Below are 18120 nucleotides of genomic sequence, written 5' to 3' on the forward strand. Positions count from 1 at the left end.
TAGTAGAAACTGAATAGGCACTATGATATTATCTACATGCTACAGAGCAGAGAAAATTGAAGTTCAAGGATACAGACTGTTCCCCAAGGTGCCACAACCTGTTCAAAGTAGTCCCAGGACAGAGCTCAAGGCCTGCATCTCCAAACATCCTTGCTTTAGTCATAGACCGCCAAGTCAAGTGGCAACTGTGTCTGGAAAAACAAGGTAACAAGAATTCCAAAGGAAATCTGACAGAGATCAGGTAGATAAAATGATCAAAGTGCATCCATATTAAGTATAGATCATGTAAGTCTTTCTATCTAATCATTTATAAATGTCCCTGTGCTTTCTGACAAAACAATAAAGACTGAATAAATATTTGCAGAATATAGAAATGGAAAACAAATATAGAACCTAGGTAATGCCAGAGTACATAGCTTAGGAAAGCATTATCAGTAGGAATGTCTTTGACCTAATTTAGTTCCTATTTTAAAAAGAATATGTATAACTTGCTCTGCCCAGTGGTTCTAAGGGCCAATGAACGATGGATATTTCATAAGTTAGAGGCTGCAAAGAAGCAATGCTTTTCATACCTTTTGAGGCCAACATTAAAGTATACTTGGAAAATCATATAAAATTTTAAAAAATATGAACAATACCATATTTCCATTTCAGATAACCCTTTTCTTTATTTCTTATTTTTAAAAAATGACCGCATTTTTGACCACCTTGCAATCTAGCAGGGCTCTGTGTTCTAACAATAGAGAACATCTCCCTGGAGTTTCAGCTTTCTTCAGGTGCTTAACATTTTTTTCTCTGAATAGAAGGACTCTCTTGCCTGACATGGATTCTCACTAAAGACTTTGTGAGGAGAACTGTCTCAGAGATAAGCACTGAGTGTGCCCCAGTGTTTTCCCATTCCATGGGTCTTAGCCTGGGTTTTCACTGTGTGGCAGTGAGCTGTCTCGTCACCACCAAGGTCCTCTTTGCCTTAACACACAGGAACCCTCTGTGGCAATATGACCCCATTCCCTTTCCGGAATGTGTAAGATGAGTTGCTTCTCCAGGTCTAGTAAGAGTGTGTGGAAACTCCACAGATGAATATGATATCAGAAACTCATTTCTGTCCCCTGGAAAGGTCTTCTACTCATCTGTGGTAGAGCACGGTCTGTTTGTTCCCCTGTGGAAATGACTTGTGGCAGTGGTAGCTCCAGCAACGTGTGGCACAACCTCTGTGCTACACTTGCCTGACAGGTCAGTAATTAACTTGCATTGCAATTGTTTGCCGTCTCCACCAGAGCATCCATTTACCAAAATAACATTTTAATTTCACTTTCTTCCCGGTTCACTCTCCTTTTCTTTTTTCCCTGTGGCTTCTACATCTCTATTAAGTCTAATTTCCCAGACCAGTTTCAGAAGCGGAGAGAGTACAATAAAATTCAGTTTCAAAAATGTCAAATATAATGAGAAAGGAAGATCACAGTAAAGGAATTTGACCATAGCCACCCCATTGGGTAACACTGTCTTTGACTTTGGCAGGTATTATAATAGGAAATGTGATAATAAGGCTTTGCATTTAGTTAACATATATCAGGAAATCTGGGTGATAGACTGCATTTACTGACAAAGTCTGGCAGATCATCTGCATGGATAAATTGTAATACAGTTATTGTCATTGCATATGGGTATCCTAAATGGTAAAAATGACAAGTAAAATATAAAATATGTTTGAAGTAGAATAAGTACTGACCAAAACTGTGTGGTAGGCCACCTTGGTATCTTGTTGCTACCTCTCATCCCCTGAGCACCTTAGCCCATTAGTCTCCAACTTACTGGGAGCAAAGCAACTGGTTTTATATTTCAAATAATTATTGAGCCTCTACCCTGAGAAACTGACTTGCTAGGTCCCACAGTTTCTACAAAAATTGTTAAGAATTCTGGGGTAGAGTTAGACATAAGCATGCTTGCTTACAATGAAGTCTGATAAGAGTGCAATGGAGAATGGGACTGAGGGCAATTTCCAGGTGAAGGTGACATTGAACTTGATGTTGTATGATAAATAGGATCCAAAAGGCAGAGAAGGGATATCAAGGGCAGTGCAAGCTGAGATCACAAGATTTCAGGAAAAGCAAAGTGAACATCCACAACAAATGACAGAGTGGGGGTGTCTAGTTGGGAAACCTAGGGAGAGATAGTTGATTAGGGCCGGATTAGGAGAAACTTGCAGCTCTATTAAAAAAAGTGGGCTCTTGGGTGGCACAGTGGTTGAGAATCTGCCTGCCAGTGCAGGGGACATGGGTTTGATCCCTGGTCCGGGGAGATCCCACATGCCGTGGAGCAACTAAGCCCGTGCTCCACAACTACTGAGCCTGCGCTCTAGAGCCCATGAGCAACAGCTACTGAGCCTGTGCTCTACGGCCCGTATGCTGCAACTACTGAGCCCACATGCTGCAACTACTGAAGCCCGCGTGCCTAGAGCCTGTGCTCCTCAACAAGCCACCGCAATGAGAAGCCTGCGCACTACACGAAGAGCAGCCCCCGCTCACCGCAACTAGAGAAAGCCCATGTGCAGCAAGAAAGACCCAACGCAGCCAAAAAATAAAAAATAAAATAAAATAAATTCTAAAATAAAATCTTAAAAAAAAAAAAAGGGCTCTTATAGATCCCTGGAAATGTTGATGACTTTGTTTAAGGCATAATCCCTTCCCAAAAGACTTGGTGGAAAGGACCCAGAAGAATGGATCTCCAGCCACTGAGGCTGCACAATGAACAGGAGCATTCTCATGGGATGCTTCTTAATTAACTTTAAATTAGAATAAATATCACAGCATCTATTTGTAAACACTAATCTTATGAAAAGAGCACCCCATGACCTGGGGGAAAAACTTCAGGAACCTCACTTTGAACTTCCAGGTACATGTTTAATGCTTCTTGTTACCAGTCAAATAAAGAGAAAGGTAAAGGCTTCACCGGAATGACAAAATGAAGCATTTACGGAAGGGAGGTCTAAGGGTACAATTACATCTTATTAAGGGCATAAAAGAAAATAAAGTTAAGATTAGTGAAACTTCTTCTGAATTTCCCTCTGGTGATCAGGTAAGCAGTAAAAAATAGAAAAGCAAATAGGAACAAAATGCCTGCATTATTGTAATTATGTTCAGGCAGCATAAGAAATTTTATGAAATGGCAATCTCCTTAGATACACAGGAGAACCATAAGGGGCATAAGTAGTGCAATCTCTTCTCTGTTTCCTCTGTCAGTTTTGAACTAATCTAGCAAGAAATGCTGAGCCATTTTCCGCCTCTTGCATACAAGTATCAATTAAGGGAAAACAGGGTGACTATCTTAGGGCACTGGATGATGAAATGTCACTTAAGGAGAAAACATCAGCTGTAGAAGAAGTTGTTCGGCAGCCACAGAATTAAAAAACACTGGCAAAACAAGCAGTCTCACCCTCTGGGACGGGGCTCATTCTCTGATCTTTGTTGGAAGAGTATCAAGTGCACAAATATACATTTCAACTTGCGATTGCTTGTTTCCTCCAATTTCATGTTCTATAGTATTTATTTCCTAAAGTACATGACTCAGTTGCAAAGCCCTTTTACCAAGCAGATTAAATCTAATCACACATTGATTGCAATACACCAGGTTCCCTCCATCTCCATCTTGGCCTGCCCAAGTTAAAATATGAGGAAGCTGCATATTGCGTAGTGTTTGACAGTAATTAACGGGAGTCAGTAATTGACAGTAGGAAAATGGGGATGACATTTGTTTTATTTAGCAAATTTGTTATTGTATCCAATTAGTCTTTCCCTAATGCTCATGTCTTCAAACTCTGAATTGACTGAATTGTATTTCAGTGCCAAAGGGACCTGTCTGAGAATGGGACAGTAATATAGTCCACTGTTGTGACAATGACAGCACCATTAAGATAAAACACTTCAGCATATCTTTTAAAATGCATTTAAAAATTGGTTTCTCTCTTGCTCAATTATATATGCATAAAATACATTTTAAATAGTTTTTGTGTTTATGTGTGTGTATGTATACGATTGTGTTTGCATATAAGTTCAATGAATTGTCACAAACTGAATGCACGCTCCTGTAACCACACCCAAATCAAGAAACTCAACATCATCAGCACTCCAGAAGCCCTCTGAAGCTCCCTTCCGGTCACTACCCACCTCACCCCACCAAGGATAATCAACATTCTGTATTCTTAGTTTTGCCTACTTTTGATCTTTATATAAAAGGAAACTTAGAGTATATACTTTTTAATTGCTGGGCTTATTTCACTCAAATTTTCACTTGTGTAGCTGATTGCTGTGTGATATTCTTTGGAAGCACCTGTGCAAAACTTTTGCTAATTCTTCTATTAGGGTGTTTGTGCTTTTCTTACTGATTTGTAGGAGTTGTTTTTATATTCTGGATACAAGTTTCCTTTTAATATATATGTTGCAATAATGATCCTTTTTTTCATTTGTAGGTTGCTTTTTACTCTCTTACTGTAATATGTTCATTAGTAGAGGTTCTTAGCTTTAATATATCCAATTTATCATTTATCTCCTTTTACGATTAGTGCTTTTTTTGTCCTATTAAGAAATTCTTGCCTAATCCAAAGCTACAAAGACTATTCATATATTTTCCTCTAAAGAGTTTTGTTATTTAAACTTTTTTAGAAAAGATTTATTTATTTATTTTATATTTATTTTTGGCTGCATTGGGTCTTTGTTGCTGTGCGTGGGCTTTCTCTAGTTGTGGCAAGCGGGGGCTACTCTTCGCTGCAGTGCGCAGGCTTCTCATTGCGGTGGCTTCTCTTGTTGCGGAGCACGGGCTCTAGGTGCGCAGGATTCAGTAGGTGCAGCGTGTGGGCTCAATGTAGCGTGTGGGCTCAATGTGGCTTGCGGGCTCTAGAAAGCAGGCTCAGTAGTTGTGGTGCACGGGCTTAGTTACTACGTGGCATGTGGGATCTTCCCAGACCAGGGCTCGAACCCGTGTCCCCTGCATTGGCAGGCAGATTCTTAACCACTGTGCCATCAGGGAAGTCCCTAAACTTTTTTCTAGAACTGTGATCCTTCTGGAAATAATTGTGTTTGGTGTAAGGCAGGATAACGTTCTTTCTATATAAATAATTCATATGTGTGTGTGTGTGTGTGTGTGTATTTTTTTTAATTAGAAGGACTTGTCATCTCTCGTGATTTATCTAGGTGAAAAAGGACCAGGATCTGGCCCTCCATCTGGAGTGAACAGATACTGGAGAGCTTTCCTATCCACAAATATTGACAATAGGTGCAGCTTTGTCTAATAATTACATAAATATCTGGTTACAGTCTTGGTAAATACTGGCAACTGGGTATCCAAGTTGAATAGAAAGATTTATCTAACAGGTGGGAAGAAACAACCATTCTGAGAGGAGCGATACTCAGAAGTTCAGATTTGCAGATTGTTATCAACCAGGAGGCTTGTTACTGTCAGAGTTCTGAACACTGGGTATTTGTTCAGAGCTAGCTCAGTTACCCACATGGGAGACTTTCAGTAGAGAGGTAGGACTTTCATCCTAGCAAGAGAATGAGGCAATGAATGACCAGGTTTCCAATAGAGGAAGCTGTGGTCAGGGACAAAACAAATGCCTAATGAGGAAGGACTCGCTGAGGCACTGGGACTTGTAAATAAGGGGGCAACACACTTGATTTGTGTATCACAAGTGCAGACTAAAAGCCATAATCACTTGTTATAATTTATTATTGAACTCACAGAACTCCATTTCACTGGAATTAGTTAAAAATCACCTGCATTAAGCTAAGATTTCTCCTGGGAGTTAGGGTCACAAATAACTCAACTTCAGTTGAAAATGAAAAGGTATCTCTAGAAGTGAGGAAGAATACAGCTATAGAGCAATGATTCTCAAGGGTCAGTGTGAGTAGCTTCATAAACATGCAGATTTAACTGCACCTTCCCAAGATATTTCCATTCAACAAGACTGAGGAGGAGCCTGAGAAAGGACATGTTTGGCCATCACCCTTGGTGATTCAAATGCACACTGAACTTTGATGAGAAACAAGTCTATAGAATTATATAAAGTTACTTTTTATTTCATATCTGCATTGTCCTAAAAATGTTACCAATTACTACAGTGTCTTATTTTTAAAGCCCATTGATACTAGGTTCATATTTGTTAATATTTTTGCTCTAATTAAGTTTTCTGGAAGTAAACCTCACTTTGGAATATGTTGGTGGTTTGGGGGAGTGGTGTGGATCGCAGTTGAGAACAGTGAGGAGAGAAGTGAGCAGGTAGCTAAGTAGGTAGTATAAAAATTGACACACAGACACATAGGTACGTGAAAGTAATACTATGAGTATCCTATTTGAGATTAATTAAAATATGATGTTTAGCTATCCAGAACATACATCCAGTCCTAACTATTGCTGCAAAATGAATTATTTTACATAAATGAAAAACCCAGTAGTATCATACCACAAACGATCTAGGTCTATTGCAGAACTTTCAGCAAGTTGTTTTTTTTGGTTTGTTTGTTTTTTTAATGTTTATATCATGAACATAGTAAGTGTGAGTAAAACAATGTCAATTTGAACACTTGGAAAACTGTTTTCTTGCTTGTTAAATATCAAAGGGTGTTTAGTGTGAGAACAAAACAGATTCCACAAAATATTGCTGTTTTCGAATTTAATCTGAAATTTTGTGCAAGTGAGGCTTTCTTTCATGAAGCCAAGAATGTCAAAATAGCAAAAAAAAAATATTTAGCAGTCCACATTATTTAAATTAAAAGTTTCTGACTGAGTTTTTCCAATCCTAGTCTTTGAAGATACTTCAATATGTTCTGTATATTATACATCTTAAATTGTGTCCTTTCTAGACTGGTTAACTAAAGGCTCTTATGATGCTATAGTCTCTTGAAGAGCTTCAGCTGTATTATTAGGAACCTCAACCCAGGGTTTGTTTGGGGGATATTTTCCCACTTAAATAAGTCCTGTTTTGCTTCTCTTTCCTCAAAATAGAGTTCAGAGGCCTCTCCCCAGGAGGTAGGAGGTAGAGATGGTTATATGCATTATCGAACTAGGTTCCAGTTAATTGAGTGTTACTGTAATTTGAAGTAATGTAGCTAAATTTCTATCTTAATTTAGGCTCCTCATAAAGCAAACTATAGGATTTTGGCTTGGACACATTGAAGTAAAAAAGGAATTCATAAATGTTAGAGTTTTTAAATGTCTATCAGGATTACCTTTTTAATTAAAAAATTATTGAACAGTAATTCTTTTTCTGTCTGTCCTCCCACATCATTTATATCCATTGTCATGACCACTTCTGGAACTTATAATCATCTATTAATAGATAACACATATGATAAAATGGGTTATACAACCACACTTGGGCTACATTTCCTCATTCTATGCACTGTGAATTTCACACGTGTGTGTATGCATGTGTGCACATATGTTTAAATTGTTGTTACTATTATTATCACCATTTAAGACATACTAAACTCTCTTTTATTTCCCCTACAACAATTCATCCTTTAAAAGTGTAGATGTTCTGGTCGGAATCCAATATCTTGTGATTTTGTGAAAATCAGGGAAACTAAGGATTACTATACTTGCTATTATTTAGAAAAGTTAACCTTTTGGAGACATATCTTAATGTTTAAAAAAATGCTTTGAAGAGGGTTGGTAGCAGAAGAGTTTGTTCTTCCAAGTAAGGAAACTGAGCCTAGTTGTGAAAGGCAGACAAACAAAACAAGGACCTAAATGAAAAAGTTGCAGATAAATGGAGGTTTTTCATAAAGCAATGTGCTAGTCAGTCTCTAAACACTTATTACGATTTATTGTGTGTACAGAAGTTAGTCGGAGGATTCTAGTTCTCTCTAATCATTACACCCTGCTCCTGTTTTCTTAGGAACAGCTATAAATTCAAGAAGAGGTGGAAAACCGGCAGACTGCCAACCAAATTCAACCCACAGACATATGTTGTTGGGCCTGAACAATGTTTTGGAGTGTTTTGAATCAGTTTCCAATTGAAACATGAGAATTTTTACTTTTTAAAAAAAATGTATATCTGTGTGTCTTCTCTCGAAAAATGATGAGATGTGAAAAACTGCTCAAGGTATGCATGGTAACTGTCAGGTGGAGGTGGGCAGCTTCAACATCTTGTAAATAGGACAAGTTCTCTCTGATTCAGACTCTCTCCCTTCCCCCTTGATTTGCATAGAAAACTTGACTGATCTGGGAATATCCGTGACTGTGACCCCAGATGTCAATCACCTCTAGAAGTTTTGCTCCTCTGATTTGAGGGTTGAGCAGAGTTTCTGCTGCATATTAAATTAATATCATTTTCAATATCTTATTATTTTAAAATCCAAGCTGGTAGGATTGAAAATGGAGAACAAAACTGAGACTGAATTTGTACTTCTGCTTTAGAAAGAGGTTCACTGGAGATTAACATTATTTCATTTATTTGTACAATTTTTTCAACATGATCTGAAATTACCAAGAGTAGGATATTGTGCTGTGCTCTTTGCTATTGCTAAGCAAGTTCCCATTTCCCCCTCTCTGCTCTGACCTCCTTTACTGTTTCTATTATATTTTGGCAGATAATCATATCCTGACTTCTTTTGTTCTCTGTTATCTATTTGAGTTGCATGTCCCTTCTGCCAAATTGTAGGGTCCTTAAAGTCAGACGCTGTATTTTTTCAGTGTTGTTGCTCTGCATCGTACCAAGAACATTACAGATATTTGGTGCCTGACTGAAATCCTCTGCCTCTAATTCTGCCAGTACTATGAGCATTTCCAACAAGTTCAGGTTTGCCACCATATTAGAATGGTCCTGATTCTCAGTCCCAAGTGTTACTGGATTCTCATGCTTCTTTCCTGCTTCTCCACATCAAAAGCTGCCAAATGGACCTGGGATACAGTGCATGATGGTTAGGGGAAGTCAGAACATCCACTGCATCTCAACTTGCTCCCATCCCTGACTCAAGACATACTCCCTAACCATCTGCCATACTGACTAGTCTCTGGTTTTCCTTTCAAGCTGATTTCCCACCCTGAAACTATGGCCCACTTGTTAATCCACTTTCTTAGAGCCAAACTTCTAACCTAAAGCCCTCTGGCCTGTAGGATGCAGCTAATTCTCCAGGGACAGCACCACAGCCACTTATCTCCCTAGCATTCTGTCAGTCACTTCCCACTGCCACACCTTGCTGTCATTTAATGGATATCCTAATACCAAGTGCTTTCAGGATTAGGACTGAGATTGGTGTATTCAGTCAACCTCCATACATGGAATCCTGAGCAGGTTTCCTCAGGGGGAGAACAAAACAGAATAAAAACAGAAAAAGACTTTGCTAACTGGATAAGCACCTTGGACATCCCAACATCTTATTTTTTTCCTCAGAATCATTTTGCTAGGACCCCCATGCCTCATGAACAATCTGCATTAATACTTTATAACCCTAGGCAAAAATTAGGTATAATATAAAAGTGGGTGAAAAGAATTCTACTTTTTTTTTCTCTCTCCTCATTTCTGTAGTTCTTCTTTGCTTCATTTTAATTTTAAGTCCAAGAGTCAATGGCTGCCTTTCACTTTTTAAACTGCTCTGTGTGATGAATATGAATTCTTCAAAATTAAAGGGTATTTTTGGTTAGGACACATCTTGAGCTGCTCAGAGGAAAATTTCCATATCAACCAAAAACTGGTAAACAAACAAGAAAAGAGTGAGTCTTCTTCCTTCTCCTCCACACAGCTGTATTGAGGAAATGAAACTAATAGCAAGAAATTGCTTTTGATGAGTTCCAAATCCTATCATAATACTTAGAATTGAAGTAAATCAAAATTATCCTGGCATGATTTTTATATCATAATGAAGGGGAGAATGGTCATCATTTGATTCAAGACAACCTGATAAAACAATTACTACTATAACTACTATTCACGCTACATTTAACCCTTCTAAAACAATATTGTGAGACACAAACTAGGCAAAGTTCTTTATATGCATTCTTTTTTTATCTTGTGAGGAAACTCCTCATTTTATAGATAAGGAAACTTGGGCTCAGAGAGATTAAGTAACTTGTACAATATAACATATACAATACCTAGCAAGTGGTGGAGCCCAAGATTGAACTTTGTTTTTTCTGACTTCCCAGGCAGTGCTCTTAATATCTTTACTATCTCTCACACCGGTCAGAATGGCCATCAAAAAATCTACAAACAATAAATACTGGAGAGAGTGTGGAGAAAAGGGAACCCTTCTACACTGTTGGTGGGGATGTAAATTGCTACAGTCACTATGGAGAACAGTATGGAGGGTCCTTAAAAAACTAAAAATAGAGCTACCATATGACCCAGCAATCCCACTCCTGGGCATATATCCAGAGAAAACCATAATGCAGAAGGATGCATGCACCTGTTTTGATGTTCACTGCAGCACTATTTACAATAGCCAGGACATGGAAGCAACCTAAATGTCCATCAAAGAGGAATGGATAAAGGAGATGTGGTACATATACACAATGGAATATTACTCAGCCATAAAAAGGAACGAAATTGTGACATTTACAGAGACATGGATGACCTAGAGACTGTCATATAGAATGAAGTAAGTCAGAAGGAGAAAAAACAAATATCGTATAATATTGCTTATATGTGGAATCTAGAAAAATGGTACAGATGAACTTATTTGCAAAGGAGAAATAAAGTCACAGATGTAGAGAACAAACTTATGGTTACCAAAGGAGAAAGGGAGGGGTGGGACAAATTGGGAGATTGGGATTGACATATATACACTACTACGTATAATAGACAACTAATGAGAACATACTGTATAGCACAGGGAACTCTACTCAGTGATCTGTGGTGACCTAAATGGGAAGGAAATCTAAAAAAGAGTGGATATATGTATATGTATAATTGATTCACTTTGCTGTACAGCAGAAACTAATACAACATTGTAAAGCAACTATACTCCAAATTAAAAAAAAAATCACTATCTCCACAAGAAATAAAAAACTTCTAGACCAGAATTTGGGAGAAATATGTTCTCAGCATGTCCTCAAACACTTCTATTTCTCCAAGCTTCCTTGTCTTCTAAACCTTCTGCTTTTACCACTAGCTTGCTAGAATAATCACATAAAATAATTATGCAAAATCACTTTTAAAACTCTAAATAGAATATAACTAGGTCATAAAAATTCTTACTTGTATTAATTAACTTGAACCCAACCATCACCATGAAGACATAAAATAAATATTAAATATGCAAACTAAAGAGGTAAGAGAAATGAGTATGAAAGTAAATAAGACCCCTTTGCCATAGTCTAGACAAGACTTAATGGATATCCAAATGAGTAACTATGACAATAAGTGAACACAGAAAGAAGGAAATGGATGCCCCTAACAGTGACAGTTGATTGGATGTATGGACAGGAGCCCTTGGAGATACCAAGCTCACTTACTTAAGTGATTTGAAGAACAGAGATAGCTTAACTGAAGTTGGAAAGAGAATGGGGATTCTGTGGGGAGATTATAGGTTTAACATGAGACATATTCAGTTTGAACTTCTGATGGGACATCATGGAAGAGGTTATCAAGTGACAATTGGAAGAAGGAACAATATTGGGAGAGAGACCAAAGCCAAAGATAAAAAATTAAGGACCATATTGATTAAATCTAAATCATAAGAGTGGATAAGAATGTCAAAGTAGTCTTGTGAGAAGAGGAGATGGCTTAAAGCTGTGCCATCCACTAGAAATAATTTTCCACACAAATAATTTAAAATTTTCTGGTAGCCATACTAGATGAGTAAAATGAAATAAGTGATTATATTAAAATAATGTATTTTAATAATGTATGTTATTTATCCCACTATGTCAAAATTTTATAATTTTAGCATATAATCAATGTAAAAATATTAAGGAGATATTTTATAACTTTTTTATTTGTACTGTCTTCAAAAACTGGTGTTTACTTTACACTCAGTTTAAACTAGCCACATTTCAAGTGCTAAATAACCATCTGTAGCTAGTTTCTACCATAACGGACAGCATGATTCTAAGAAGGAATCGGGAATCTAGGGGCAGAAGGGAGACATAGGGTCCAGAGAAGACAGAAGAAGTGAAATAGAAAAAGTACCTACAGTATGACAAAAACTAAGGCAAAAATGTTTTCTTCCTCACATATTTTATAACATCTCTACATAAGGATATATGTATATAGTGAAAAAGCAACAGGTTTTCCACAGATGGCATAGTTTTAGATATCAAACAAAGCAGGATCCTTCTAGACCCTTTCAGACTACAGGGCCTCATGAATGAAGTCCAGTATCACTTAACTGCTGACACCTAACAGGATTAGAAATTATAGCATGGCATAGTGAAAATAACACAGATTTTGCATTACCCAAATCTGCCTACAAATCATAACCCACCAACCAAACAGCATTATAAATTTCGGCACTTACCCACTTAACCTAAGCTTCCTTATCTTTAAAATGGAGATACTAACTCTCTTACATGATTTTTGTGGGATTCAAATACTATTAGGTATGCAAAACACCTGATACATAATACATATTGAATAAATCATAGATCTGATGATTATTATTAATAATGCCACTCTAATAATTCATATTAATGAATGTCTCATGCTACTGTAAGCATCTAGACAAGAAGGGGATATTGTTTGCTTGGGGTAACACCACGGTACCTACCACAGTGTTGGAGGCACCACTTGGGTAATCAACACTCATTTTTCATCCTACATTCTACTTCCTTTAGGAGAATCATCAAGGTATAAACAGAGGCTAAGACTACTTGATTTCCCGAATAAGATGAATATGGACTTCATTGCTCAGTTTCTATCCCTTAAAATTCTAATATGAAATTAACTGAAGTGGAAAGATAAATTAAAAAAAATTTCCCCCGACTTAGCACTTAATTTCCTGAGCATTCTATTTTAAAAAGAAATCTCATTTTGACTCTAAGCTTGTCATTACATCAGCAGAGACTAAAACAAAAAGTTCTCTAAGTGTTTAGGAAATGAATCTAAAGTAAACAAAATTATTCAATTTTAATACCCTAGTTTTAGAAAAACAGCTTAAAATTTAAATGCTTAGAAGTAGCTGGTGTTCTCTACCAATTTATGCAATACGTTTTCAGATGCTTATTTGTTTTGAGTTTCAAAAAAGTGCCACAGTATATAACGGATCCAGCATTCCATTCCAACCTTTCATCACTGCCAGGTTGCTCAAAATGAACCCATAAAGTGTCATTTGTTTGAAATACGTTTCTAGCTTCTCTTCCCCTAAACTTACCTTATTTTTTAGATCCAAGAGAAGTCACAAATCTCCAGAAAGCCTTCCCTGACTCTACAGCCCACAGTCAGCTTTTATATTATTTGTTCTTTCACTAACCAAATATTTATTGAGTGTTTATTATATGTCTACCATTGTTCTAGGTTCTAGGTATTCAATAGTAAAAAGGCAAACAAGGTCAGTACTTTCATGGACCATTCAGTTCAGGGTAAAGATAGCCACTAAACAATGTAATAATGATTCCTCATATCCAAAATGCTATTTAAGCAAACAAAAGCAGAGTAATTAGATAGAGGGCCTGACAAATCATGGAAAAAGACTGAATTAATTTAAAGTATAATAGAAAATCATTTGGAATGTTTTAGTTGGAGAATTGTATGATTTAAGTCTTAAGAAAGTCACTCTGGCTACTCTTTGGAGAATGACTATCATGTAAAAATTAGAATCAGGGAGATGAGTTAGAGGACTCTGCAGTAACAGCAGTAGAGGTGGTAAAAAGTGATTAAATTTGGGATATTTTGATACACATTTACCCCTTGCTTAATGTCTAATTCATTCTTGCTAAGAGAAAATCAGTTAAATAAAAGCTCAAGATACCCAATCAACATATATAAAAATGCATGAATAGATTTTAAAAATGGGGTTATGTAACAACAATTTGAAAAAAAAGTACATAAAATATAAAAAGTATATTTATTAAATTTCCTTTTTTTCTGTATCTTTTATGTCACCAATATTTTCAATGTTTATGAAACTTACAGTTTTCTTGCTGTCAGAGCATACTTAATGATAAATTACAGCAAAAAAAAATATTTAGGGCCAACAAACCAACTGGAATGTTCTACAAGTTGCTACTTCTTCAACCTTCTTGAGTTCATTCAAAAATTTTCAAATCAACATTGCTCCATATATTTTGTATGATTCTTCTCTAACTTGAAACTAGAAAGTGAATTAGTAAGCGTGGTTTATCTAAAATTGTGATGTCATCTAAATGTCATATATTGTAGTGTATTCATTTAGCAGGTTTTTTGAGGAAAATTCATTATACCAAGAAACAAAAAATAAAAAGAGTCATTAGTATAAAAAAAAAGATATAACTTTTCAAGAGCCATCATTTAGAAAAGTAAACAGGATTATGGGAGGTAAGTCAATTTTGCAGGCTCTGCTTATTGCTGATTAATTGGATGTGGTTTGGTGTAGGGAGTATGAGAGAAAGAGTGGAATTGGGGGTAATTCTTAATTTATTAACTTGAACAGAGATATGAATGATGGTGCCATTAAATGAGATAAATGAAAATAGGAGAGAAGCAGGTTGGGGTGGGTAAGTGGGGAGTAAATAAGAGCTTAGTTTTGAACATACTCATTTTGATGTCTCTTGAAACATTCAACTGGAGATGATAGGTAGGCAACTGCATTTACAGTTTTAGTGTTAAAAAACAAAAAGTTTTGGTCTTGAGGTCTAAATAGAATATAGATAGTGGTTAAGAATCCGCCTGCCAATGCAGGGGACACAGGTTTGATCCCTGGTCCGAGGAGATCCCACATGCCGCGGAGCAACTAAGCCCGTGCTCCACAACTACTGAGCCTGTGCTCTAGAGCCTGTGAGCCACAGCTACTGAAGCCCGCACGCCTAGAGTCCGTGCTCCACAACAAGAGAAGCCACCGAAATGAGAAGCCCGCGCACCACAAGAAGACCCAGCACAGCCAAAAATAAATGAAAAGAATTTTTTAAAAAAGAATATAGATAGTATTTAAAATCATGGCACTAAATAATAGCACCTAGGAATAAACTAAGACGATAGCTAGGACCAGAAAGGTAGAAATCTGAAGATTGAGTACAGGACATTTTAACATTTAGAGGGTTAGATAATGAGGAAGAGTTAGCAAAGAGACAGAGAAGGAGCATTGAAATAGTTTGGAGAAAAACTGGGAGAATGAAATATAGAAGTTTAGTGAAGAGGGAGTTTCAAGAGAGAAGGAATGTTCAGTTGCATCAAATGCAACTCAGATATGGATAATATGAAGATGCATAAATAGCCATTGGATTTGGTAAAATGAAACCACTGGGACTCTGACATAGCATGTTCTCTAATATTTCTAAGGCCTTGCATTTATACTTATAAATTTATATTTAAATTCTTGTATTTGTGCACTAAGCTACCTAAGATGGTTTCACTGGCTAGTTAGCACACTGAGTCTCTGTATCCCCAATAATTCTTAGCATAACACAGTGTACTTAGTTGGAGCTCAAAATTATTTATGGAATACTAAATATGGAATTTATGGAATTGAATAGGGTTGATGCCCATTGAAAGTGAAAAATCAACTTTAAAATTCACAGTTGTACTATATGTTTTTGACGAGGCCAATTTTTAAAATAAGATAGTCTGCATATTCTTTGGCATCCTCTAAATACTCCCTCTCATCAAATGGACTTTCCTACCATTTCAAAGAAGATAGAATCCATGAAGCAAATAGTCCTCACCTTCCTCTCCTCACTTCATCTTATCTGCATCCAGTTCATCTACATGCACACTCATTAAAGTGCTCTTACTTCTGTTTCAGGTTAATTTATCTACTTGAGCTAGTGATTACACCCATCTGTCCTCGTATCCTCTGAGACATTGTTGGATGTCTGGATATATTTTCTTTTTTTTTTTTATTTTTATTTTTCATTCCTTTTCTCTTTTCCTTCACTTCACTGTTCATGTTTCATCCTCTTTTAGCTACTGCTTATTTCAAGTTTTATAAAAAGAGTATTTTACATATGCTAGCCCCGATTCCTTATTTCCTTTAACATCTCATTCTAGGCTTGAACTTAACTAATGCTTTTGGTCCTTAATTATGCAGTTGAGAAAGGGTACATTCTGTTATTAGGAAAAACAAATAGACCTTTACTCTTTTAACAACAAGCCCAACCTCAGTCATAATAACAGAAATATTACATAAAACTATATCAGGATACATTTTTCTACAGACTGTCAAAACCTGGAATGTTTGGTAACACAATCTGTTAGAAAAGCTATGGAGCTTCCACCAGCCCTCTCGTTAAGTGCTGATGGAAATTCAAAAAGTTACAACTAACGTGAAGGATAGTTTGGCAATAACTATCAAAATTATTTTATCTCTTGGCTAATAAATAAATAGTTTTAATAAATGAAATTTCTGGGATTTCATTCCATAGATATATTTTCAAATGTACACAATTATATTAAACGTTCTTTGTATTAGCAAAAAATTGAAAACACCCATGACTTTTTTAGACTGGTTTGATTAAGTATGCTATATCCACACAGTGGATCACTGTACAACTATAAACAAAGAGAGAGAGAATTAGACAGTTTCTTATTTTTATAATTAAAATATCTCTAAGATATTACTGAAAGAAAAAAAAAGTGCAGAGGTGTATATAGTGAACTCCCTTTAATATAATAAATATATACACACACGTGCGTATATACATACATGCTTTTGCATAAAGAAACAATGAAGGATTTAAAAAAAAAACTGAAAAGTGGTTGCCTGCTGGGTTAAGGTGGGAGTAAACAGAGGTATACAGAAACAGGAATGTTAGAAAGACTTTCACTAAAATATTTATATTTAGGTTTTGTTTGTTTTCAAACCATTTCACTGTGTCACTTATTCTCAAATTAAAAACAACACAACAAAGCTCTGCAATATGAAAAAAAATCATTATAACCACAGCCTATATAAGAACCTCGAGGCACCTGGGGACTTGTCTTAAAGGAATACCTCCCTTCATAGACGACCACCATTTCTCCAAATCACCCTAAAGAGTATGTCACCAATAGTGACATATATACAAGAAGTAAATAAATCCTGATGCTAAGATAGCCCACCCAGATGCAAAACGTGGCCATCCAGCGATGGATTTCCCCTGCTCAACAACCCTGTTGGTACTTACAGCCCTTAGTCATGATCTGCTCAGCAGGTTCACCCTATTAGAATCTCAAACCGTCTGCCCTGACCTCCTGCTAGTATACTTACAGCTAACAACAGGAGACAACTCACTCCGCCTTGGAAATTCTCTGATACTCCATGTTTGTCCCCTGACACATTCCCTTCCTGTCTTTTGGAATGTTTCTCATCTCCCCAGTTCTAGCTTTCTCTGGATACTATCACAGTAGTCCACCCCCCACTCCTTATCTACGGGGACACATTCCAAGAGCCACGATGGATATTGAAACGATAGCACCGACTCCTATATAGACTATGTTTTTCCCTATACATACATACCTATGGTAAAGTTTAATTTATAAATTAGGCACAGTAAAAGATTAACAACAACTAATAAAGAAATAGAACAACTATAACAATATACCGTAATAAAAGTTATGTGGGGCTTCCCTGGTGGCGCAGTGGTTAAGAGTCCGCCTGCCGATGCAAGGGACACGGGTCCGTGCCCCGGTCAGGGAAGATCCCACATGCCGCGGAGCGGCTGGGCCCGTGAGCCATGGCTGCTGAGCCTGCGCGTCCGGAGCCTGTGCTCCGCAACGGGAGAGGCCACAACAGTGAGAGGCCCGCGTACAGCAATAAAAAATTAAAAAAATAAAAGTTATGTGAATGTTGTCTCTCTCTCACACACACAATATCTTATTGTACAAATTCAATGCCGTTTTCATCTTAATTAAACACTTACCACACACTGCAGCCATAACTTTTGCAGTTGGAGGTGCCACAACAAAATGGACAGAGATTTATTTTTCCTTCTTCACAATTTCACGGCTAGAAAATTCAGGTCCGTCCGTACAGTACATCTGGGCAACCTCGGACTACGAATTTTTTTTCTGGCACC

The 18120-nt window shown here is 36.9% G+C and overlaps 1 protein-coding gene across 6 annotated transcripts in view; it reads right to left on the reverse strand.

Moving 5' to 3' along the window:
* Positions 1-18120, reverse strand: part of ARHGAP15 (Rho GTPase activating protein 15) — a 623182-nt gene that overhangs the window by 600629 nt on the left and 4433 nt on the right. For 5 of the 6 annotated variants that reach the window (XM_022569649.2, XM_089916869.1, XM_089916866.1 and 2 more), the window contains exon 1: positions 99-191. The exons of the other annotated variant lie outside the window; for it this stretch is intronic. The gene's annotated coding sequence lies outside the window, so the exon portion shown is untranslated. Of the gene's footprint in view, positions 1-98; positions 192-18120 lie in introns of those variants that run through there. 6 annotated transcript variants of the gene reach the window in all.

The sequence above is a fragment of the Delphinapterus leucas genome, chromosome 8 (assembly GCF_059928025.1).
Source record: "Delphinapterus leucas isolate spDelLeu-1000000601 "Yukka" chromosome 8, BTC_Dleu_Yukka2, whole genome shotgun sequence".
Taxonomy (NCBI): Eukaryota; Metazoa; Chordata; class Mammalia; order Artiodactyla; family Monodontidae; genus Delphinapterus; species Delphinapterus leucas.